This window comes from Marmota flaviventris, chromosome 1 (genome assembly GCF_047511675.1).
Source record: "Marmota flaviventris isolate mMarFla1 chromosome 1, mMarFla1.hap1, whole genome shotgun sequence".
Taxonomy (NCBI): domain Eukaryota; kingdom Metazoa; phylum Chordata; class Mammalia; order Rodentia; family Sciuridae; genus Marmota; species Marmota flaviventris.
This window is the reverse complement of record NC_092498.1, coordinates 190,592,070-190,616,836: the sequence shown is the minus strand read 5'-3', so window position 1 is coordinate 190,616,836 and position 24,767 is coordinate 190,592,070.

Below are 24,767 nucleotides of genomic sequence, written 5' to 3'. Positions count from 1 at the left end.
TTCCCATCTAAAAGTATGGATCTAAGGCAGCATATATTCTACCCTGTAGACCTATAGTGTCCCTGATAGTTTTCTGCACTTGCCTTTGCTGGTGAGGCCAATATCCACAGCACCCAGTGTATACAATATATAGCCTTAAACCTAATAGCTCCCATTAAGGTGTATACTGCTTTCTTGCATTAAACCAAAATGATGAGTTCAATAACTATAGTACAAACAGAATATTTGTTAAAACAGTTTACAATTTTAAATGGTAGATGAGAGAACAGAGGCAGTGTAGTATGCAATATTTGCGAGGGAGGAAGAGAGAAGCTAGAAGTAAAAATTCACAGGAAGTATGGAAGAGGAGCCGATAGAGATTGGCTATTGGTTGGAGAAAAGTTGGAATGAAAATAGACAAGAGAGAGGAAGGATAGGAACAAAGAGGAAAAAAATTAAAGACATAAGAATACACCAAAGACGCAAAACACCATTCATATATCATTGTCCTCCACACATTGATGAATAAAAAACGTCCTATTCCAAATATGGTAGAGAGATTTGCGAATCGAAAAATAAAATAAAAAAACCTTTCTGGAAAGTCAAGCTGTCTCTGTCAGTGTTCAACAGTTTCTTAGCCCTGTCTCTGAAGTCTCCAAACCCAGAGCAGCCTTCGCAAACCCAATCTCTATCTCACTGCTCTGGGCTTCAGATACGTCAGGCTCAGCTACGCTGCAGTCCCAAGATCTCAATGCTGCTCCTACTTGCAGAGAGACCACCAGGGATACACTCATGCAAAGGAGCAACCCTGAGATGCATCAGCAAGACAAGGGCCACCAGCACTCTCAGCAGGAAGACCCCAGTCTCCTCCAAACCCACAGGCACCCCCACAGTGAACCTGCAGGTCCTGGATGGAGTCCCCAGACAGAGGCTCTTGTGATAGTAAACCTGCTGGCACCCAGGCCCCAGGCCTTGTTTGGTGTTCCAAAATGGGTGTAGCCAGGTGCAACCACACCTTGAGGTAGCGTGGGAAGTAGCCTCTGAGGTAACTGAGGCTGTGCCCAGAGATGAGACCTCTGAGTGCAGTGCTGCTACCATGGCAGCGGCATCTGCAGGAGCAGATGCAGCAGCCCTTCTTTGATCTTTGACTCTCATTTGTTGATTTAGGAATTCTGAATCTGTGAAATCAGGAATTGTGCTAATCTCCTGTATAAGGTTATATGGAGACTAACAGACGCACATTAGCCACAGATACTACAAAATAAAAACACTATCCAATTGTAAGTGAGGCCAGGAGTGCTTCTATGTTGAAATGTTTTCTCTTGAGGGTGCTGCACATGGGAAGAAGTGCTTGGGAATCAAGTGTTATAGGAATGGCCTTGACATTGGGCTTTTGACCTTGAGCAGGAAACTTGATTGTCTCTAGGTAATACCTACACATTATTAAGCCAATATTACTAGGAACTGCCTACAAATTTACCAGGAGTTTTCTCTAGCTATTAAAATAGAAGTTTTATTCTTTTCCAATTTAGTTAGTTGGACAGCATAATCCAAACTGATAGATGAGGGTTGGTTTCCTTAAGACCCTTGACTTCTTGAGTTCTTTTAGCAGCTACACAACAAGCTAAGCCTTATATAAGTAACACCATGGAAATGAAACAATACCTTCCTGTCTTCTGCTAGTTAGCACCTGCTGTTCTCTCCTGGAAAGGGCTGTTTCTGTCTATTTGGATTGCAAGGCAGTTAGTCATGGATGGTAGCTAAATCTGTGTCCAATACTGACCATAATGTTAGTTAAATACATAACATTTAATTCTGTATCATTAGTCTGCACCCTACAAGCCAAGCAGATACCATCTTTTCTGCATTGAGTACCCTATTGCCACTCATAACAAATGTGAAATAATTAATAAAATAATCTCTTTCAAAATTGTATTCATTAGTTTCAACAGCTTTGGTATATATGCAAGTGCTTTGGGTGAATACAGTTATTTAATGGTTTAAATCTAGTTTCATTTTGATAATAGAACATTGTTCAACTATTAAAATGACTAAGCACCCTTTTTTATATGCCCTGCAAGAAACACAGTACGTCGGATGTTGTTTTGCATGGTATCTGTTTTCTTGAGCAAGAGGTTCAAAGCAAGGTATGCATATTTCATTCATCTTCCCAGCATCCTTGAGTTAAAAAAAAATAGTCCTTTTACTTTCTTTTTTATCCATTGTCCTTTTCTCATTCCTGACTCCCCTCCACCTTTCACTTCCCACAATTAACTTTCAAAGTTTTCTTCTACTCATTTTTCTCCTTCCTTCTTTTGTCCTTTTCTTTTTGGAATGGCTGCATCCTTTGATGCAGGTCCAATGCCCCAGCAAGTCAGTCAAGGACTAAGCAAGATATCGTCAGGACTGGTTTATGTTATATATTGTTAATAACTAAGCTGTCCATTGGAATGTATAAGTAACATATAGGTCATATAAGGAAGTAATCACAACTGCTTACTTTGCTAAAAGAAACTTTAGCATAAAGTTCTGAATGCATTTGTTTTTTGCATCAAAGATCATTACAATAGAGAGCAAGATTTAAAGAAATGCAGTACATGGGTATAGATTGACAAGGTCTTTCTAAAAACCCACTGTGATTTATTCCTTCTTGCTGTGGACTGAGTGTCAATGCCCACTTTTCTAAATTTATATGTTGAAACCCTAATCCCAAATGATGGTATTTGCCTTTGGGAAGTAAATAGGATTAGGTGATGAGGCAGGGGTTGTCGTGATGCAATTTGTGCTCTTATAAAAAGAGGAAAGGATAACTAACTGCATTTCTCTGCTATGTTGAACACACAGCAAGAAGGTATCAATCTGCAAAAGAGCATGAGAGTCCTCACCAGGAGCCAAATTGGCCAATACCTTGATCTTGGACTTCTTCGTCTTCAGAGTCATCAAACATAAATATCTGTTGTTTAAGCCACTTAATGTATGCTTTTTTGTTATTGTTGTTATCACAGAGTGAATTGACTTAAGATTCCCCAACCTGCAGAAATCATTCCCCAGTGCTTTTTACCAGTTGGGTCCTCTGGCTCTGTGTCCTCATGGCTTCTGAGAGACTGTCCACAGCAGAATGACTCGGTTAGCAGGAGTGCTCACCATTTGAGCTGCATCCATCATGCTTCTTCTGATCTCCACCAATGCCTTCTGGGTACCCAAACCCTTCCCTCTGTTCTTTTGTTGTAGCAGAGGGATGGACTTCACTGACCCTGCAAGCTATGAGGTAACAGCAAGAATGTTTAGCTTCCAGAGGAGCTTCGTACCCAAACTTCATATTTTTGAAGCCAGATTAAAACTGCAGCTGTCCTGCTCTGCTTTGGCCTTTCCCATGTGTCCATATTTCCCTGGGACCACACATTTTTCCTTCACTAATGAGACCTGGATTCTCTCCCTTACAAATATTGGCTTTGATTTAAAATGGGTTAGTATGAAATGGCTGATGTCACAGTTTAGAAGACAGAAAACATGCTTATTTAATCTTTCAAATTTATTTTATCCCCCTTCCTCAACCATTAGCAAAATGAAACAACAGAAAAAAAAAACCCAGTTAAATTGTAGTTTCCTGTTATAGGCTTTTAACAAGTACAAAAGAAAAATACATACGAAGGTATAAAAATACACATAATAGGAATAAAACATTAATTTACAAACTCTTAAATCCATCTTCCTCCTTTGCCTTTTGTCAAAGGTCATCGCAAGTGGGATTTCCTCTGTTGTACAGAAATTTGTGTATTTATTAAAATGTCTTTACTTACAAGTAAAAGAAAGAGGATTCAAATGGTCTTGGGAAAAAATTTGTTACCTCTCATGTCTGGAATTCTATGGTAAGATGGGCTCCAGGTATAGAACCATCAAGTCTCCAGGATTGTTTCTCAGAGACTTTCTTGCTTTATTTCAACCTCTTGCAAAGTGGTTGTCAATAGCCAACTCTGGCAAGTGTTATAGGAATGACCTTGACATGAGGGAAAGCAGCAGGGAGACACACAGATTCCACTGTGCCATGGAGGAAGAGGATACGACGACTGACATCATAAAGACCTGATCCAGAGAGGGAATGGGAGAGGAAGGGAGGGAGGCTGCATGAGCTACATCAGAAAGAGGACTTTGTTGATCTTAAAAGGGGAGAGGAGAGGCACTTTAGGGCATCAGTCATGCATATGTAGATATTGACAATGAGATACGTGAAGGGAAAAAAATAGAACGGAGTTTAGTTTTGTGTCATCAATATACACTCCTTTGGTGTTTCCATGAAAGACTATAAATTAAGATTTACATTGATTTTCAGTTATTTTGGTTGCTGGAGTATGACATATACTAAAGTTTGGTTTGCTCAACACTTATTTTGCCATCCTCTATTATAGAAAGGTTAATCATATAATTTATCATCCAAACAGGGGCACTTGAGGCTGAAAGGGAAGCCTGTTAATGATTATGTTGGTCATACCAGTGCAAGCCAGGACTATCCCAGGCAAACTGAGACATGATTTACTATAATAAGTAAAATTTTAGCTAGAAATGCTGCTAAGAGTGGCCGGAAAGTAAGATACTCAAACTCTCTTCTTCTCTTGCTCTAGGATGGTAAAGTTTTATAGTTCTTCCATGAAATGGAGACAGAAATCCCTGAAAAGATCTTGCCTTTCTAAATAAATCAATACTAGAGAAGAGACATGGCTTCTTTGCCCTTCATCCTTCTTGGGCTATAGGTGTAGTGCCAAGAGATCCATTCATCATTTCATAACCATTAGGATGAGAGCCAGATGCCCAGGCTGGTGAAGGGAAAGATGGAAGGATAGTGGGATATTGATGATTTCATGGAGGTGCTACACTGACATGGCCAGCTTACTTCCAGACTTCTTGTAACATGAGAAAAGTTAACCCTAACTTGGCATGAAGATAGTGTCCACCTCACAAGGGCAGTTGGGTAAGTTAAATAAGATAGGGTTATAAGCCACTTTCTGCCATAATTGACACATAGCATGTGCTCAAAACTTGGTCATTATGGCTGTTGTCTTACGAACTCAGTTTGACTTTCATGAGTTTCTTCGTTTTTCATCTAGGACAAGAGAGCCATAGAATGACAAGAGGAAATGCAAAAGTGTCTATTTATATAAGTTTTATGGAATTAAACATTATATAATGAGGACTGGCAATCAGGACCCCATTTTCCATACTTTGAGACTAAGTTGCCTTTATCAAAGTGAGAGGTGGTCACTAGGGGCAATGTTGGACAAATGGTTGCAAACGTATTTGTTCTAGGGACCCCAGGTTGGTCACTTTACTATAGCAGTGAGCATCAGGGAAGATGTTTATGTCTCAGATCCAGTGAAAATTTCCCATAATCACATCCAGAAGGGAAGCCATTTGGTTTTGGAGACTTAGAAAAATTTAAAAGGAGTCATTTTGGTTGAGATGTTCACAAAAAGTACAAGTCAGAAATCCTCATATTCAAACTATTGGAGCTCTTGGGTAATTAAATCTCACTTGTGGATTTCCTAGCATGTTCTGTAGAATAAAATATGTATTTCTGTTCACAGTAGTGGAGAGAGAAGAAAGCACCATTCATACTAAGAGTCGTTGGTATCACATGGTTGTCCTATCTTGGAGCCAAATGGGTTTTCTGTAGATTAGGTAGGTGTCTCAGGTGTGACTTCTTAGAAACAGAGTCTAAGATAGAAATTTGGTGCATGTTGGTTCATTTCACTTCAAGGAAATGAAGCTAGAATAGATGCTAAGCAAGGATATAGTTTCATTTGAAGTCTAGCTTCTGCTTAATTCTCTGGGGAACTCTGGATCATAACTTGTGTTCCAGAGTTGAGCCCACCTTGAGGTAAGGGGCTTTTGTACTCTCTGGTCAGTCAATGGCTATGGAGTGGCTCCAATTGGGAGAAGACGAAATCTCTCAGATGGGCTCTTTTGCTTCTGAGGTCCTTTCTCCAAAGAAGGAGGCAGCTATGAATCATTAGCAATCTTGAAAGCAGCTAGGAGGCATGTGCACTGCCTAATAAGGTGATCTGAGAGAGACATTGAGGAACCCCTACAAAGGAAGCCTTAGCTTGAAGTCAGAAATGTGCCTTCTGTTGTTGTTTTGCCAGAGAATATGTTTGGAACCAAGGGGTTAATATCTTTAAAGAAATTCTCCTTGTTTCTCAAGCTTCACTAATAGGTGGTTGTTCTCTTAAGAGGAGAAAGTTTTCTTAACTCTCAACTTGGCTTAAGTTGTTTTTATTATAACTTTACTTAAACATATATAATCTCAAAGTATTAATAAACTTCCTGTGCTCATGTTTCTTAAAAAGGCATGAAACCCAAACAAATTACAAATTAAAATTTAAAAAGTATGAGACCATAAGAAATCAAATTGACAACATAAATTCAATGTGATGAATGATGCTATTTTGCTGGAACTAAATTGCCAATCCAAAGTAAATATGTGACTGTGAAATTGGGCAGATTGTCTCACGCGGCCTAGGTTCTATGACTCCATGGGAAGGACCAAATTTCCACCACTCTTCTTTAACAGAGATTCTGTAAATCTCTAATTTGTACAGATCATGAGGTTCTCTGATGTTTTCATGAAAAGAAGGAATTATTTAGCATCATTAGTCTCTTCTCTAGTCATCAACCTACCGTAATTAAAGTTGTACCTCTTGGCACCATAGGTATCATGAAAATGGAATACAGGCATTCACATTCTGTGGCCATCTTCAATGAATAAACTATCCAGAACGTACTTGTACAATTTTATCTATTTTAAGATTTATTTAAAGAAATCTTTTAGAGTGCTTAGGAACTACAGAGTGTGTTTGCAAAATCCTCTGGTGTGTGGCAGAAGGTCTTTCCCATGAGACAAGAACTGGTGTAGGGTGAGTTCATCTAAGTGGTGACGCTTGAAATAATCAAGTAAGCACCATTATAACACCTACTTCCTGGGATAAGACGATAGCGTGAGAATGGTCAGAAAATTAGAGGGTGAAGCATTGACATTTCGAAAGACCCTGGCGTGGGTTCTTTGCCCCATATCTCATCGCGGTGTTGTTTATGATTTAACGACAGTGTCCTTATCTGCCTGGTGGTTCTCATACAGAACTTACCCCTTGTGCTGTATGAACCTCCAGCCCTTCCCACAGATTGAACACAGAGAAAGTTGCAGAGAGCCATGGGCTCCTTCTTAGGAGAGTAGGTCAAGTGAGATGGAACACTGGAGGTTGGGTTGCATCCTGAGTAATTCTGAGCATCACCATGTTGTCTGCAAGTTATTCCAACTGCTAGAGCTCAGGGACCAGAGGGCTTGTGCTTCTGCCAAGGGAGGTTCTGACTTCCTCACCTCCCCTGCTTCCTTACAACCAACTGGATCCCACGAGGTAATCTGAGCACATCTATTCTTCACCACCTGAAAGATCCTAATGAAGGCAAATAGAATAGTTAGGAGATTATGTACTGCCATTGCTTGGATAAAGTCTTATTACTTAATACAGTAATAAGACTTGCATTGAATCAGACAGCCCAGGCTGAGCCACAGTGGGTTAAATTAAATGTGAGGGGAGAGGTCAAGCATTAAAACCCACTGTTTCAACACAGAGGGCAAAGGAAAAGGAAACCCAAGTGGTCAGCTACAGGAGCTGTGCTAAGAGATCATCCCTTAATTAACATTGAAAAGAAAGAGTTCTGTAAGTTTAAGTGCCTGCACTCACAGTCTCATTCATTTATTGAACACTGATGTAGTGATTGTTATCTACCAAAAGTGGGATGCTATACTTTTCCAGATAAAAACAGACACAGTCAGGAGCAGCTCCCTGTCCTCAGGGAGCTTCAGCTTTAAAGAGGAGATATAGATGAGCAAAGAGGTGAATATGGATCAGGGAGACCAGTACCATGAAAGAAGAGCCATGGCTGCCCTGTGGGCATATAAAAGGGCCATCTAACCTAGCTTGGCGCAGTCAGGGGAGCTTCTGGGCTGATAGGCAAAAGAAGCAGAGAATTTGGGTGTCCTTTTCCATTACTGTGTTAGGTCCTTGTGGGTGGATTCCTGAGCCAGGGCTCACTGCTCCCTAAGGGTAGAAGAACAACTGGCCCAACTTCTATTTTCTTTCAATGGCATTAATTGAAAGAAGGGACTTACTCAAAAAATTCTTGCCAATTTCTTCCATTTCATTGCTCACGCGGTGACCAGAATGTTTCCAAGATCTCCCTGCACAAAAGTCGTCAACTCAGTTTTCTTCCTCATAAATTCAAATTCTCTGCCAACTTTTAAGACCAAGATCATGCCTTCTCCACCCATCTTCTCTTACCTTTCTGATCCCAGAATGCTCCTTCCATTAATTGAAATTGCAGATATATCCTACCTGGTAGCAACCTCTAACCTTCATCTGAGTGTGACTGAATCCATATTGTGAGATGTGGAATACTCTAGAAGAACCTTGCCACTCAAAGAGTGGTCCTAGGACCTATAGTATCAACATCACCTGGAAGTTTGCTAAAATTTTCAAAATCCCAGGCTCCCATTTAAACCCACTAAATCAGAACTTTTACCTCAATTAGATCTTTAAGTGAGTCTTCAAGTGAGTCTGAAGAGATAGTATACTTTAATTCTAAATAATACACAGATAACCTATAGTAGCTTTATTTGTAAATATAACCTCACTTTTATTAAGAAAAATAAGAATAAAATCTTGTATATATAATGTTTTGCCTGTTTTTGGACAACTCAAGCATTTTGGTAATTAATTTGCATAATATGAGCATCATTGCTAACTTTTTAAAGTATGCTCAGGAAACAAAATAATTTTTGAAATCAATAACTGAATAAATACATTTCAAACACAAAAACATAAAATTTATGAAATGTTTAGAAAATTATAAATGCATTGAAAATATAAATGCTAACTACACAGTAACAAATTATTAATAAAGTATTTTTCAAAAATGCATAAAATGAAAAAAATAAAAAATAATCATTAATAATTTAAAAATATAATTTGCTCATTAAAAACTTAAAAATGCTAAACCTGAAAATAAAATGGATGATGTGTGCATTGATAACATAATTGAGGACATATTTTTGTGCAGATTTTTCTAGCTGCTGAAATGGCTCTATGTGTCCTCATTAGGGAATATGAGGAAAAAGATTTTTATCTTCAAATAATTGCATAATTGTTTCTTCTGTCTGGGGAACACTTTTTAAACAACTCTTAGAAGGAGAGAGAGAACTATATTTTTTATCTGAAAGAAAGTATTTCATGTTGAACTCTGTCTTCTTGAGTTTTATCTTGTACCACTAGAATCTTCAAGCAGGGTTACCTCTTCCAATTTCAAAACTGTCAGATTTATATACCACTAATGCAGAAAGCCTTTGAACTGGATAAGAATTATTGTTGTGAATGAAACTTTATCAATTCTCATTTTCTTCTTCTTCTTAAGGATTCTGGAGTTTTAGAAAAATACTCTCTAAACAAGGATGCTTTGCTCAGTACAAAATTTGAATGCAGCAGAGAACTTTTTATGTATGCAATCAATATGCAAATAATTTTCAGATTTATTTTGATTCTGAAATAATGGTATCACATCAGCAAAAATGCCTGAATTTAGAGCCACATATATCAGAACCCCAAATATCCAAACGAAGAGGATAGTCAATAACAAGTGTAATGATTAGCAATCCTGACAAATCAGGTGGAGGTCATCGTGAAAGGATTTAATGAAACAGAAGTTCAAGAAATCACTGAGAAAGATGACTCCTTGGAAACTGTTTTTTTCCCAGCTTTCACTATGCTAAAATTTTAAAAATTTCTATCCATTCACCCTGAATTAGAATACTGAATTTTGAGACAAGTCATTCTCACTTTTAATTCAAGTCTATGATGCCTCGTGTGTTCACAGATGCCTATGCTTGCTGCAGGGAAATACGCCAGGGAAAGGAATTTATCTTCCAGCTAAACTTCACTGATTCCTATTTTAACAAACTTTAATGAGACTTGTACCTACAGAAACCAAACACAAGTGTTTAACATAAAAAAAAAAATTTAGGTTCCTTTCATATATTCCTGTGATTATTTTGTTGTTTTGTTGAATCTAAGGGTTTTTCAGAAATAAAACCCAATTCATCACATTTTACCGGCAGGAAATAAGAATTTGATTTATAATGGTGTGACTCACAGCCTTCTTTCAGGATCTTAGTCTCAGCTTGAAGGTCATCTGAGCAGTGGGACGCTGGGACATACCTCCATTTTCTCTTCCTAACATTGTACTGAAAAACCCGTAGCGTGCCTAGGAAAAGTCTTTGTACATTCTGGATTTCTTTTCTTCTAGGTTCTTCTAGTTATCTTCTGTCTTTGTCCCACATGATGGTTAGAGGCAGAATAGTTAAGGGCATCTACTCAGCCAACACATTGCCTGGTTTTGAATCCAGTATCTGCCACTTACTATATGTGTAAGTGGGACAAAAAATGCCTCCATTTTTTCAGCCATAGAATGAGGAGGATCACAGCAGTATCTGGCACACACGATTGTGACGTGGATTCAATGAGATGTGTAGCCAGAGTACCTACAACAGGACAAAGTTCATCTTAAGAATTACATGTTAGAACTACATCTATCTATGATGGTGATGATAATGATGATGATGGTGATGATGCATAGGAGATAGTGAATATGCTCTTCTTTTTTTTAAATTTTTTATTGTTGGTTGTTCAAAACATTACATAGTTCTTGATATATCATATTTCACACTTTGATTCAAGTGGGTTATGAACTCCCATTTTTACCCCGTATACAGATTGCAGAATCACATCAGTTACACATCCATTGATTTACATATTGCCATACTAGTGTCTGTTGTATTCTGCTGCCTTTCCTATCCTCTACTATCCCCCCCTCCCCTCCCCTCCCCTCTTCTCTCTCTACCCCCTCTACTGTCATTCATTTCTCCCCCTTGTATTATTTTCCCCTTTCCCCTCACTTCCTCTTGTATGAAATTTTGTATAACCCTGAGGGTCTCCTTCCATTTCCATCTATTCTCTTCTCTGGGTTCCCAGAAAGAACTGAGAAAAGAGCAGAATTCCTCATGTATCTTTAGAAGCTATATGATATGGCAGGAGGAACATGGACTCACACAGGGCTGCAATCAAAACTCATATTTTATTAGCTGCTTACACAAAGGCATAATTTCTATGCTCTCTCAGCTTCAGATTTCTCATTTTCAGGGACAAGAGTACCTACCTCAGAAGAATGTTATTGCTACTAAAATAAGTTAACATACGCTTAAATAAGTTAAGCATCTAGCCCTTGCATGGCTTGCTGCTCAAAATGGCCAATAAATATCAATTTCTCCTTTTCTGTCATAACCGACACATTTCATGACTTTTGTTTTCTTTCTTTGCTTCTGTGAATAACCTTATGTTACGCTTCAGTTTCTGTTTGCTCTTCAAACTTACTCATCCTCTATCCCAGCTCTTTAAATCCTTAATCCTTGCTCTTTTCAGGGAAGGCATGTGTGTCAATTCAACTGGGGCATTAGCTAGTCTAGGAGTTCTATCTTCCAGTATAATCCCTTAATTCCTCTGAAAGAGGAGAGAGGCTGTGTGTGTGTGTGTGTGTGTGTGTGTGTGTGTATCTCATCTGTTCTGCATTTAACTAATATTCATTCATTCAGGCTGAGACTGTGCAGGTTCTAGGAATGAAGAAATGAGTGTGTGTACCTGTGACCTGGCTGAGCTTATATACTCTGGTGTGGGAGACAGACACCAACTAGCGCTTAGGAAGCAGTGCAGTGAGTTGAAGGGTGTGAGCGGAAGTGATAGGGAGGGACAGCCAATCCATCTGTTGGAGCAGCTGGTCAAATATTTAGAGGAAATGGGGATTTATGAGCCTTACAGGATAGGCAAGAGTTTCCTTGTGGGAAAAGAGAGAAAGAACAGATGGAGGGGGGCATTTTGGGCAGAGTGGGTATGTCACATGAGCAAAGTACTAAGGACAGCAACTGCCCGGTATTAGCAGGATGACCATAACTGGACACAGAGGAAGAAAACCCTGAGGCTGCACAGAGATCGGGAGGGCTTAGGGGGACAGGAGTTTGAACTATCCCTGGGCAGCTACCTGATTGTATTTTAAGCAGAAGGGTCTGGCCAGATCTAAATTTGTGAGTCCATGGAGAATAAACTTGAGGAGGACGTGAATGAGAAGCAGTGCACAGATCAGAAATCTAAGCGAACAGCTAAGTGGAGAGATGGTGAGGCCACGCATGAGAGCACTGGTGGGCAGGATGGAAACGAGGGGGCTGGGCCGGAGCAGTAGTGTGAGGTGAAACACCAGGCCATCCAACCAGAGATGGATGAGGGAGAGAGGGCAACAGCAAGTGTGTTGAGGGGTGAAAGAAATGGAGGAGGCAAAGCTAAGGTCGTTGCTCCTGGTCAGGATGTCCAGGTGAATAATGAATGAACAGGTTGTGTTAAGAGGATTTTAAACTGAGTTGGGGTGGGGGGTGAAGTTCATTACTGAATGCTAGTAGGGAGTTCTTTAGCCCATATTCACCTCAAAATAAGCTTGCTACTTAGATTTTTGTTCTTAGATCAGTTCAGAATCTCAATTAACCAACACAGACATGCAGGAAAACCCAATTTAAAAACCTTGCAACTTCATTTTGATTCACCTCTGTTTACCCCTTGCAGGGGGTGGGGGCACTGCCTTCCAGAAGTCCTGCTGGTCCCTTGGGGTGTTTATTGAGTGCAAGGCACTGGGATGGAACAGTATGCCAGCCTCTGTCTTCTGTGGATACTGGGACATGCCAGGATGTCCTTTGTCCCAATGTCACACACCTCTCAGGTCTAGGGTTCTCTGCGGCATGTGGGCTCCAATGAGTATCATGGAATTCAAGGGAAGCCTGACATCTCTTTCTCCCCCTTCACTTTCACAATCTTGGCTTCATCTCTCTTAGGTCTCTTCCCAGGAAACACTGCAGAATTTGCCTTTATCTTAGGGCTTTAAAGTCTCCGTCTCACATCTTTTCCCCTGTTAGCTCTGTTGAGACAGTTCCTCCCGCTCTGCATTTTTCCCTGAGACTCTTTTCCTTGATGTCTGACCAGCAAAATTCTTGATTAGCTAAAAATTTTAGAAACCAAAGTCTGAAATCCATTTTCTAAGTAATTTCCATCCTCGATGCAATAGATCCCTCTTGTGAGGCAATTATCAAAACCCCCATCACCTTGAAAGTGAGCAGGAGAGGAGAGAAGAGGTGAATAAAAGCACAGGCCAGGCAACATAGGGGAAAAAATTCCGCCTCACCAGAAATATAATAAGCAACAGAGTAAAAGTTTTTACTTCTTTTTAAAAGTAAGCCACTGACTGAAGGCAGAACATGGAAGGCATACAGAACAAAAGTACTTGGGGTGAATAACTATAGATATGAATACTGTTGCCTTTAGCTTTAATAAAGTGCTAAAGTGCGTGTCAGTCTTGGGGGAGGGTGTGGTTTTGTTTTATTTTGTTTTGTTTTTCACTTGTCCCAGCCCTTGTTTTTATAAGTTCAGACATGTAACTTGCAGTCTTTCCAAAACTATCTGAGCAGAGGGCTCAGAGAATTGAGAGAAAATAAGATAATGAAATAAGATCGGGGTGAGTCAAAGTATTGGCTAAGGTTAGGTGAGAGATGGTTACGTGGGTGTTGCACAACCGTCAGTAGAAAGATTGTTTCTACATTATTGAGATAAGAAAGTGGAGACATTTCTGGCAAATGATGAAATTTCATGTCATCAGATGTGTATTTGCTGTTTAAGTACTGTTTCATGTTTCCAAATTTTGGTAATCAAGGCCTTGGGCAAACGTTAACATTATTTGTATGGTTTGTTCACCCAGGAGACGGTAGATCAACCATTTTATTCCTTTGGGAAAACACTTTGTGCCACTTTAAATCCAGTAGGAGAATGAATGTTTTCTAACTGCAGAGTTAGGCTCATAGAATTTAAATACCTCTATGGTCCCAGTGAAGGATGACACAGTTCACTTGAGGGTGTTTGTTCTCTTTGAGTGTTGTGAAGTCAGGTGCGAGAAGGCATTGGTTTGTGTATTTGAATGACAGAAAGAACATAACTGAGGCTGCAGTCTCCTCTCCTCCTCTAATTGGTATGCTCCAATCAGTGGATCCTCAGCTTCTCTGACTTCAGTTTCTTCCTCTATACAATGACAAGTCAGTTTAGACCAGGAGACAGAAATACAAATACCTACATGGCGAGGACAGGTGGCATAAATGTACTAAGTGAAGTGTACATTACTGCATATCACAACAAGCCACTTACTTACTTTACTTTCACAAAAACAACTGTGTTGAAATTTCAGTCTCTTTTACAGATCATTAAGCTTTTCATCAGGTGTCTTTTCCACATACCAGTCTGGGTGTTTCTCATGGTTTGTTTACCTAATGGAGGCTTAAGCTGCGTTCTTTTGCTACAGATGCACTTTGTTGGTACATTATACCCAGAAATCTTTACTATGTTCCACTCATATTTTTTTCTTGAAACGTGGTTCTCTCAGACTTTGTTTTTATTTTATTTGTCTTTTGTTTGTTTCCATTTTTGAAAAATACATGGTATGAGGCTAAATGCTTCCTTTTTAAAAAATTTTGCTACAAAAGAAGCAATAGTGTTCATGATATAAACCTGGAAGTTGACACTTAGCTTCACTGTGGGGACTGTGAGAGAGTTGGTGGGGACTGTGGCAAATGGTGAGCTTGTACCTTGTGAAAAAAGTGGAAGAGCGACTGAGCTTTCTGCATCAGGGAGTTGTCCTTTATCACCACTTGATTTAGGCTTCTGAGAATATGTGTCCAGTATGCATATAATTTCTGATTTTTTTTTAAGAAAAACTTTACATCTCAATTACTTTACATGGAATTTTCCTGGATTTTAAATGTTGGGGACTAAATTTAAATTTAAATAAACATCAACGGGCTGGGGATGTGGCTCAACCGGTAGCGCGCTCACTTGGCATGCATGCGGCCCGGGTTCGATCCTCAGCACCACATACAAACAAAGATGTTGTGTCCGCCAAAAAACAAAAAATAAATATTAAAATTTTCTCTCTCTCTCTCTCTCTCTCCTCTCTCTCTCTCTCTCTTAAAATAAATAAATAAATAAATAAATAAATAAATAAATAAATAAACATCAACAGGTAAACACTTAATAGGTAATGATTCATGCTACCCTGAGAAAACTATGCCTCATATGCTCATAAAAGACTGAGACTTTTCAGCTACACATTTTTTTTTTTTTAATGCAATACTAAGGATTGGATCCAGAGACACACTACCACTAAACTACATCTCTGGCTCTTTAAAACAACAACAACAACAAAAAACCTTTTTTTTTTTTTTAAATTTGAGACAGGGTCTTATTAGCCTTGAACTTGTGACCTCCTGCCTCAGTATACCCCCTCCTGGAGTCACAGTGATTAAAGGCATGTGTCACAGTGCCTGGTTAGCCACATGACTTTAAAAATCCCTTTCCCCTAGGGGAAAAAAATTAAATAAATACTCATGTTCCCCTATTATGTATTCTCTGGACATAGATTAAATATTTTACATGTCCTTACTCATTTAATCTGCACAGCCTTAAGACATAGGTGCTGTTTGTTCTTTATTTTGCAGATAAGGAAATTGAGGCCCAGGGCAGTTAAATGACTTGCCTAATGACACAGAGCAAATAAATAGTAAAGCCATAATTCTCTGGCCTCCTGATACCAGAGTCCAGAAATCTCTTGCTTATATTTGTGTAAATTTATATCTTATTTTAAAACCAAGTTTCCTTAATAAAGATGAGTTTATGAAATTGTTGTTGATGACAATGAGCATTTTTATTTGGATTTGTGCTAAGTTAGTAGCTTAGGATATTTTTATTTTGCATATGGGGAAAAAATGACTTATTAGGTGGCTGAATGTTAGTGTTGGTCAGATCTATGCACTCCCTGCCTTAGTAAGATTGAGATGCTGGTTAGGGTCAGTCTCTTCCAATCAGATCTCATATGTAAATAAGCAACAACCATTTGATTGGCTGCTGATGATCCTAGAGGAAATGATTAGTGTTCTGCTTTTCCAGCTGCCTCAGTACCCAGAGAATGTTAATACAAATGGAAATTCAGCCATATATTTAAAGAATCTGTCACAGCAAAGAAATTTCCAGAGCTTTTTGGTTAAAGAGATTTTTGAATGTATGTATGAGCAATATACGAGTCTACTTTTTATTTCAGCAAATATGAAGATGTATTATCCCTTGAGGTTTGTTATTAACCTCAGTTTCACCTCCGTTAATATTTACTCCGCAGGTCAATAAATCTTGATATTCGCTTCAATAGAAGCCAATATCTTCAGATTATGAGTTATTAATCTTGGCCAAGCTGAAAAATTGTGAGAATATTTTTCTTTTACTATAAAAAAATGATGACTTTTTTCATCCTCGGACTCTCTAAAAAGGGAAAGTTAATTTTTATCCTCAATCACCAAACTTCCTTTTCAGATTTGGTGCTTGTAACTGAGGTCTAAGTCTTATGAGTTCTGGAGACTGTCTCATTGAAAGAGCTACAGGAAGCAGGGGTTAAACAAACCCTACTTTAAATCATGTGAAATATCCTGATTTTTAAGAGGAACTAACAGAGGGTCAAATTATTGCTGCCCATCTTTGTATTGTTTACAGACTTCCCTTGATTTGAATTAAACCAAATGAAATGTGTTTCTAGGACTTGAGCAGCTGCATCTGGCCCATCTCAGGATGAAAAACAGCAAGTAGGAAAAGACATAAATGAGTGCATTTAGTTCCCAACATCATAAATTTGGGGATTAAAGTATGCAATAAAAGCAATTAGTTTGCTATTTCTAAAGAATGTTTATAGTCCTATAATCTGTAGAACCATGTCTATAATGGTAACAAAATCCAAGACTAGAGGATGTGAACAAAGAAGTCAGAAGTTATCCAGTGACTAGTGATTGTTACTCAGGTTTGGCTGGAAAATGTGGCTTTTAGAAATAGCTGCACAGAGGGCAAAGGGTCTTCCCAGAAGTTGATAAAGGGAAGATTTTCCTAAATATTTGACCAAGGACAGAGAGGAGCTGCAGAATGCAGTGTGGGGTGTGGGATCTGGTTGAGGCAGGCAGAAGCTCTAGAACCTTGAATTTTTAAGTAAGGTCCCCAGACCAACAGCATCAGAGTCACCCAGGAACTGATTAGACTTGCAAATTTTCAGCCTTATACCAGAGCCATGGAATCAGAAACTCTGGTGTGAGGACCTAGTCTTCTGTGGTGAACAATATCCAAGTGATTGTGATGTACACTGGGGTTTCAGATTGCTGTAGCATAGTACCGACTTTTAAACTTGAACTATACACATTACAATTCCTTGGCAAGAACTATGCAGCCAACCTACGTGCCTTTCAACAAATGAATGGACAAAGAAATTGTGATACACACACACACACAATGGAATATTACTCAGCATAAAGAAGAATGATTTTATGACATTTGCCAATAAATGTAGGCTATCATGTTAAGTGAAATAAGCCAATCTTAAAAAATCGAAGGTCAGATGTTTTTGTTGATATCTGGCAGCTAAATGACAATAAAGGGGGTGGGAGGGGAAGAGGAGAATTTCAATAGATTTGACAATCAGGGAATGAAGGGAAGGGGGATAGGAATAAAAAGACAGTGGAAAAAATCTGACATAATTTCCTACATACCTATATGAAAATACCTAAGTGAATCCCACCATTGTGTACATCCACAAAAATGAGGTCCTAATAAAAATAAGGTATAACCTATGCATGTATAATTTTATCAGAATCAATTCTATTGTCATGTATAACTAAAAAGAACATAAAAAAATGAAATAAAAATGAAAATATGATGTCTGGGTTTTACCCCTAGATATTCTTCTGATTTAATTGGTCTGGGGTCTGGTCTAGACATCAGGATGTTTTATAGGTTTCAAGGTGATGTTAATGAGCAGCCAGGGTTAGGAAGTACTCTAGGGCAAACCTCCATCCTGAATTCCTTTTTCAGATGCAATGCTCTCTTTTCATACAAAAATATTTTGCCACGCTTCCTTTACCATACTGAAATGAAATTTATGTGAATATTATTACTTATACACATATTCTTAACTGCTCTATAAAAGAGAAATAACAGAAAACCTAGTGAAGCAGGCAGATGCTTTCATGAATTACAAAATGTGATAGCTGCAAATGCAGATTGATCCAGATGTGTGGAATTGACAGAAACAATGAGCATCATTACTGTGGGTGACATGGTTTTCTGAAAAGAGGAACAGACCTTGGTAAAACTTCTAACAAATTAATGAATAATTTTCACTTTTTAAAGTGCTGGTTTATAGCTTGCTAACTTAAAAGGAGCATTGACTTATTGTAGCAGATACCCGGACACCCCACTAAGCCTCCCCTCCGGGACTAAAGCTTTTATTTACTCAGTCAGAGGGAGCGCTGATGGCAGATGGTCCTCAGGGGATCATCTTCTTTGGGACTTCTCTTGGCCAAAGAGACTGCCTTGACTATGATCAAGCACTCTTTCAGGCACAGCCTAAGTTCAGTGGCTGTTCAATGCTGGGTTACAAAGTCCAGTTTTCTGTCTCAATTAAGGACAACTCTGAAGGGCCGTCTCTGCCCTAGATCTTCCTTGTTGAATGAGCTGAGATTTTTGCTGCAACTGCATTGCAGTCCAGCCTTTCTCCCTGTCCAGTCTGGCTTCCCCCTGCCCTTCTAGTTGTTGATTCTGAGAGTACTGTCCAATAAATCTGCCATCTCAGAGACCACCCCCCACAGGAACTGACCAGTAACACTGTCTTTAGAGTTCTTTATTAGTCAGCTGGGTCACAGTGGTCTAAAAAGATTCTCATTCAGCATTTTCATCCCCTACAGAGTATCTTCATGGAAACAGAGACAGCATCTGCAATGCTCTAAGTGGTGTGACTTCTGGGGAAACAGAAGCAACAGGTAGAGGAGGAGACAGGAGGTAGACAGCAGAAGGATAGAAGAGCTGAGACCCAGGGGGTAGATTAATGGGATGGCTGGCTGGAGTTGTAACTGCTAGGAACAGATCTTTGGGACTTGATCTAATAGAGACTTGCACTAAATTCAGAAGCAGGGTGGCCTCAAGCTATTCACTATAAATTGAGCAACATTTGTCTTGCTTTTCCCCAGTGCCCTTTTCTCTCCATGAGCCTATAGCCATCAGAGCCCACTCTCTGGAAAGGAGATGGTAAGCTATTTACCCCTTAGTGTGAATCTAAGTCAACAGTTTCATTTTTTCCAATTTCTAGAGATATTTGCATTTTGAGTATTTTTATGGAATAAAAATGGTAGTCCTTTGTTTCAAGCAATTTCAAGAACTTCCCCCCAAGTAAAGGGATTAGGAAGAGAATCTCTCCTCTTCCCAACCACTCAAAATAGATTTTGAGTCACAAAAGGGTGGAAATGGGGGTATTCTAGCTGGAGTGCCTGTAATCCATTATTGAGAAGTATCAGTGTATTCTGTCATTCCATCCCCTTGAAATGTGTGCTATATAAAGTTTCAGAGATAAGCCTCATACTTTTGGCTTTTAAAGATAAATGTGGAAATCTGTTGCTTGAAGAAATTTCTAGAATAATGAGTTTCTGTTTTGAATTAGAAACCGTAAAACTTTGGAAAAAAAATTTGAAGTTTTAATTTATTAGTAAACTCTTTACCAGAAGATAGAGTGTTGGCCTAATAATTTTGTATCTCTGGCTTTCAATTGCTTTTCTGTGGAAATGTATTATTACTCAAAAGATTTATCTCCTGAGATTGTTTCTCATCTTTATCTTCAGCTGTCTTAATGACATTAAGAGAAAGAAGAAGAAATACAAAAGGAACAGCAAAAAGAGAACGACTTTAAGAAGTCTCTGCTGGGAGCCATTAGCCAAGTAGGTATGACAATTTCCTTGCCAGCGTACCCCATGTTGCTTAGTGGAAGGACTCGTGGAAATAGGACATGTTGCAGTGACATTGAATGTAGGTGACCTTGCTCAAGGCAGATTAGGGTGTTCCCGGTTTAGGATAATCGGGTTTAGGGCGTTCCAGGTTTAAGATTATTCCTGCTGGGAATAGGGCGTATGCTGCTGCCTGAGTTCCCCTTGAGTTCTCACGGGATTCAGACAGTATATTTTGGGAGACAGAAGCCCAGTGGAGGTAAATTTTGGGCAGAGAACGTGGATTTCCCCAGAACGTGGTTGTAGACGGCTGGTGTGAGTTCGGGAATAAAGAGTTGCTGTTTGAATCTACAAGCTGTGTGGTGGCTCGTGATTGTGTGCCCAGCCAGACTGCGGCATTTGGTGGCCCATGCGGGAATGTCTAAAGCTTGGAGGTAAGTGAAATTGCTCGCCCCTGAGGGAAGGCGAGAGAATGGGTGATCAATTCAAAAAACAATGAGTTCCTGTTTTGATTTATTTTGTTTTTATTTCAAGTTGCCTGTTCCTAGAACTTTCTCAGGCAAACTGGGGAAAATGGTTGACTCAAGGTTTGAAGTTGTTCGCCTCCGAGGAAGAGAAATTGTTAGAGGAAGGAGGCACCCCAATGAGACCAAGAATAATTAGGGCATATGTTGATACAATACAAAAATGTAGCCCATGGCTTTTTAAAGACGAGTTATTAAGTATATCAATGGGACCATCATGGTATCCTGTAGAAAGATTTTTCTTCAACAAGAAAGAGAGGGCTAGTTCTGTTTGCTATACTTGTCTAAGATCTTGGTTTCTACAAAGTTCTGATTAATTTACAAAGCTAAAATGTTGAAACAACAACCACTCTTTACTTACTAAGTTGCATAAGGTAATATATTTAAACATTATGTGTGTTTTCATAAATTGGTAAATGGAAAAATGTTTAATATTGCTTTGTGTCTGTGTCTTTGCTAAAACAAGGTTACTAAGTGTTAAAAATCTATTATGTGTAATTTATATACAAAGAGTAGAAAAATTTTCAGTTGGGTTTCAATTATAGTATCATAGTATCATAAAAAACATGAAAGTCTTTCATCTTATTAAAGTGGAGTAATTTGTCTAAATCAGAAATTTTATGAGTTGTTTCAAAATGTGAATTTATAAAAAGGGTTAACAGTTAAAAAGAGAAAAAAAAGATTCAAGATATGGAAATATATTTTAATATAAAAGGTTAAAGGAAAAAGAAATGTTTCTAGATGAGATAATCTCTGTGTGGTAAAGTAAAAAGTTGTAAAATGCCATTTAAAAAGATTTTGAGGAAACTAGACTTACTTTAAAAGCTTGAGAAAGGAAGAAAGAAGAAAAAGGTATTTGTACATGGCAGATTGAGACAAAGCTTCTCAATGGAGTTAAAAAAAAAAAGCCTTTGGTTGAAGGGCAGCCATGTAAACTAACATTAAAGAGATTTAAACAGAATCTAAGCCTCGTTTAAAAGAGTGAAGTTGTAGGTACATTTAAAAGTACAGTATAGATGATAATTAAAAGGCTTTAAAAGGTTAAATTGAAGGTGGTCAAGATACCTTCATGGCGAAAAAGTACATTTAAAAGTACAGTATAGATGATAATTGGAAGGCTTTAAAAGGTTAAATTGAAGGTGGTTAAAATGCCTTCATGACGGAGAAAAGATTGCGTCATTCGAAGCCTAGTTAATCGTAAAGACATTACTTAAAAAAAATGGGAAGATAATAGGATAAAATATACTTAGATAAAGAAGATTAAAAATTTGAAGTAAAAACTTTAAAGACAGAAGAATAGAAAGTTAAAAAGAAAAAAAGATAGAAAAGAAGTAGGAAGATAAAAAAATGTAGGAAGACAAGAATTTTAAACCCACAAAATAGGAAGAAAAAAAAAAAACTAGGAGGAAAATAAGCAACTAAGGGTAAATATACAAACCTTAGGGAAAAAAAACTAGAAGATAGAAATAAGATAGAAAATGGTTGAAAATGTCAAGTAAAGGTATTTCAGATAGAAAATACAAAAGGCTAAGACAACTATTAGATACAGACATTCAAGATAGAATTAAAATGTATTTATTAAAGCAAAAAGAGGGAATTGGAAAGGGGTATATACCCCCCCAAAGATAAACTTAAAATAACCCTTTTTACTCTAAACTTTTTAAATTTGGATTCATAAGGACTTAGTGCTGTGGAAAGACATATGTATCCAAAAAGCCTAAGGTACTTTGGAAAGATATTCCAACAGGACAATGGAAAGGTCCTGACCCAGTGATTGTCTGGAGTCGGGGGTCTGTTTGTGTTTTTCCACAGGGAGAACAGCAGCCGATTTGGATTCCAGAGACATTAACTAAAACAATTTCTACAGATCGAAAAGAAGATGATTTGACTCAAATCCATAAGAGCTGATATCCAGAACTCCAGCTTGGCCATTCTTACATCTGCGACAGTGATTAACCAGGATGCTTTTTTCAATAGCTATTTTATTATTGCATCTTCCCACATCATAAAGTTCTATTTTATTTTTTGAGCTCATACAAACCTAGGTTAATGTTTTTCTGATCAGTTTTATTTTTTAACTGTGAAGTTTTTAAACATTGCAATGGAGATTTCACCTAGGTAAAGCTACAAGGCCTTTACTATTTTCTTATGTGTTGTACGTTTGTGTACACTCTTGTGTTTTGTGTTGTATGTCTGTATGTGCGTATGTCCATATTTCTTATATGAGGAGCGCTCATGAAAAAATGGATCCGAATTATTATTATTATTATTTTTATTCACGTGATTTAAATGGTTTAATTTAAATTAGGTAAACAGCTGTTAAGGATTGTTTTTAAAGGTGGTTAACAGATCTGTTTGTTTACTAATTTAAATTAGGTAAACAGCTGTTAAGGATTGTTTTTAAAGTAGGTTAACAGATCTGTTTGTTTACTTTCACCTTTCCTTTTCATTATATTTAATAATTCTTTTCAGGATAATGTCTCTTTAGCATCATTGCCAGAATTCCTATCTTCATCCCAGTGCTGGTGAAGACAAAGATAAAACCAAACTACAGCTTCTATGATAGCTATCACAGTAAACTGTATAAACTGATGCATCAATGAATATAACTCAACAAGTAATGCTCAATCAAGGAGTCAACTTACTTTGGGAGGAAACGGATTTTGGGAGGAAATGGACATATTGATAGATTCCTCCGCTTTGAACTGCTTGCAGAACTTGCCTGGACTATGTAACTATCGTTTGGTGAAGCGAATTGTGGTAATGCTGGCATATCTTTGCTGATGGTGTCACCAGTGATGCAATTTTTATTTCCTTGCCAGCGCACCCCATGTTAATTGTGGTAGTGCTGGCATATCTTTGCTGATGGTGTCACCAGTGATGCAATTTTTCCCAAGGAGCCGTCAATTGGCTTGGTGTCGTGGCATTTCTGTATCCTCCTCCCTTCTGCTAGTGATGGTCTAAAATTTGGGGGCCAATGGCTATATGCTGGACCGGTAGTCAGTGACGGGTATGATCCAATTGCAGTGGTATCAACCTAAGACAGGAGGCTGACGCCTAAAGGTCAGTTTTCCAATGACGGGTAAGAACCATATGTTGAATTGGACAACCTACCAGGCACGGTCCTTAAGCCACATTAACCTCACTCCCCCACTGGCACCAAGGCCAATTTTGGGGGCCAACAGAGGTGAGGCAAAGAACCTCACCCCCCCACTGGTGCATAGACCTATCCACAAGTATGGCTGTATGCTGGACCGGTAGTCAGTGACGGGTATGATTCAATTGCAGTGGTATCAACCTAAGACAGGAGGCTGACGCCTAAAGGTCAGTTTTCCGATGACGGGTAAGAACCATATGTTGAATTGGACAACCTACCAGGCACGGTCCTTAAGCCACATTGCTTGTTGTTTAATTAATCAGAAGGGGGGAGATGCTGGGAGCCATTAGCCAAGTAGGTATGACAATTTCCTTGCCAGCGTACCCCATGTTAGTGGAAGGACTCGTGGAAATAGGACATGTTGCAGTGACATTGAATGTAGGTGACCTTGCTCAAGGACCAGGGCAGATTAGGGTGTTCCCGGTTTAGGATAATCGGGTTTAGGGCGTTCCAGGTTTAAGATTATTCCTGCTGGGAATAGGGCGTATGCTGCTGCCTGAGTTCCCCTTGAGTTCTCACGGGATTCAGACAGTATATTTTGGGAGACAGAAGCCCAGTGGAGGTAAATTTTGGGCAGATAACGTGGATTTCCCCAGAACGTGGTTGTAGACGGCTGGTGTGAGTTCGGGAATAAAGAGTTGCTGTTTGAATCTACAAGCTGTGTGGTGGCTCGTGATTGTGTGCCCAGCCAGACTGCGGCAAGTCTCCATGGGATTCTGTCCTCTTTAGCAGCCATATATTCATTCACTCTATAATGGCTGACCACCCACACCATGCGGGGCCTGTCCTATGTGCAGAAGCAGAACAAATAGAGATGACTGTGTCCTTGAGCACTCCATGGTAGCAGCATCCTTCCTGATCTGCTGACCCACAGGGCAAGACTTTATTTACTGCTCACATTAGTTGTGTCCTTGGCCATGAATTAATCATGGCATTGTTTCTTGAGAGCAGTGTGTGTGAAAGCCCTGTGTGTGCTGTTGGCCAGGGTGCTGTTTGCATAATGTATGGACTGTGCATGTTTAAACAACACCTAGGCAGATCATTAATACCAGGTACAGTTACTGAGATGTAACCCCTGAGAATAGCTTCCTCTTGAATCTGAAGACCTGCCAATTTTCAAGGCTTTTCT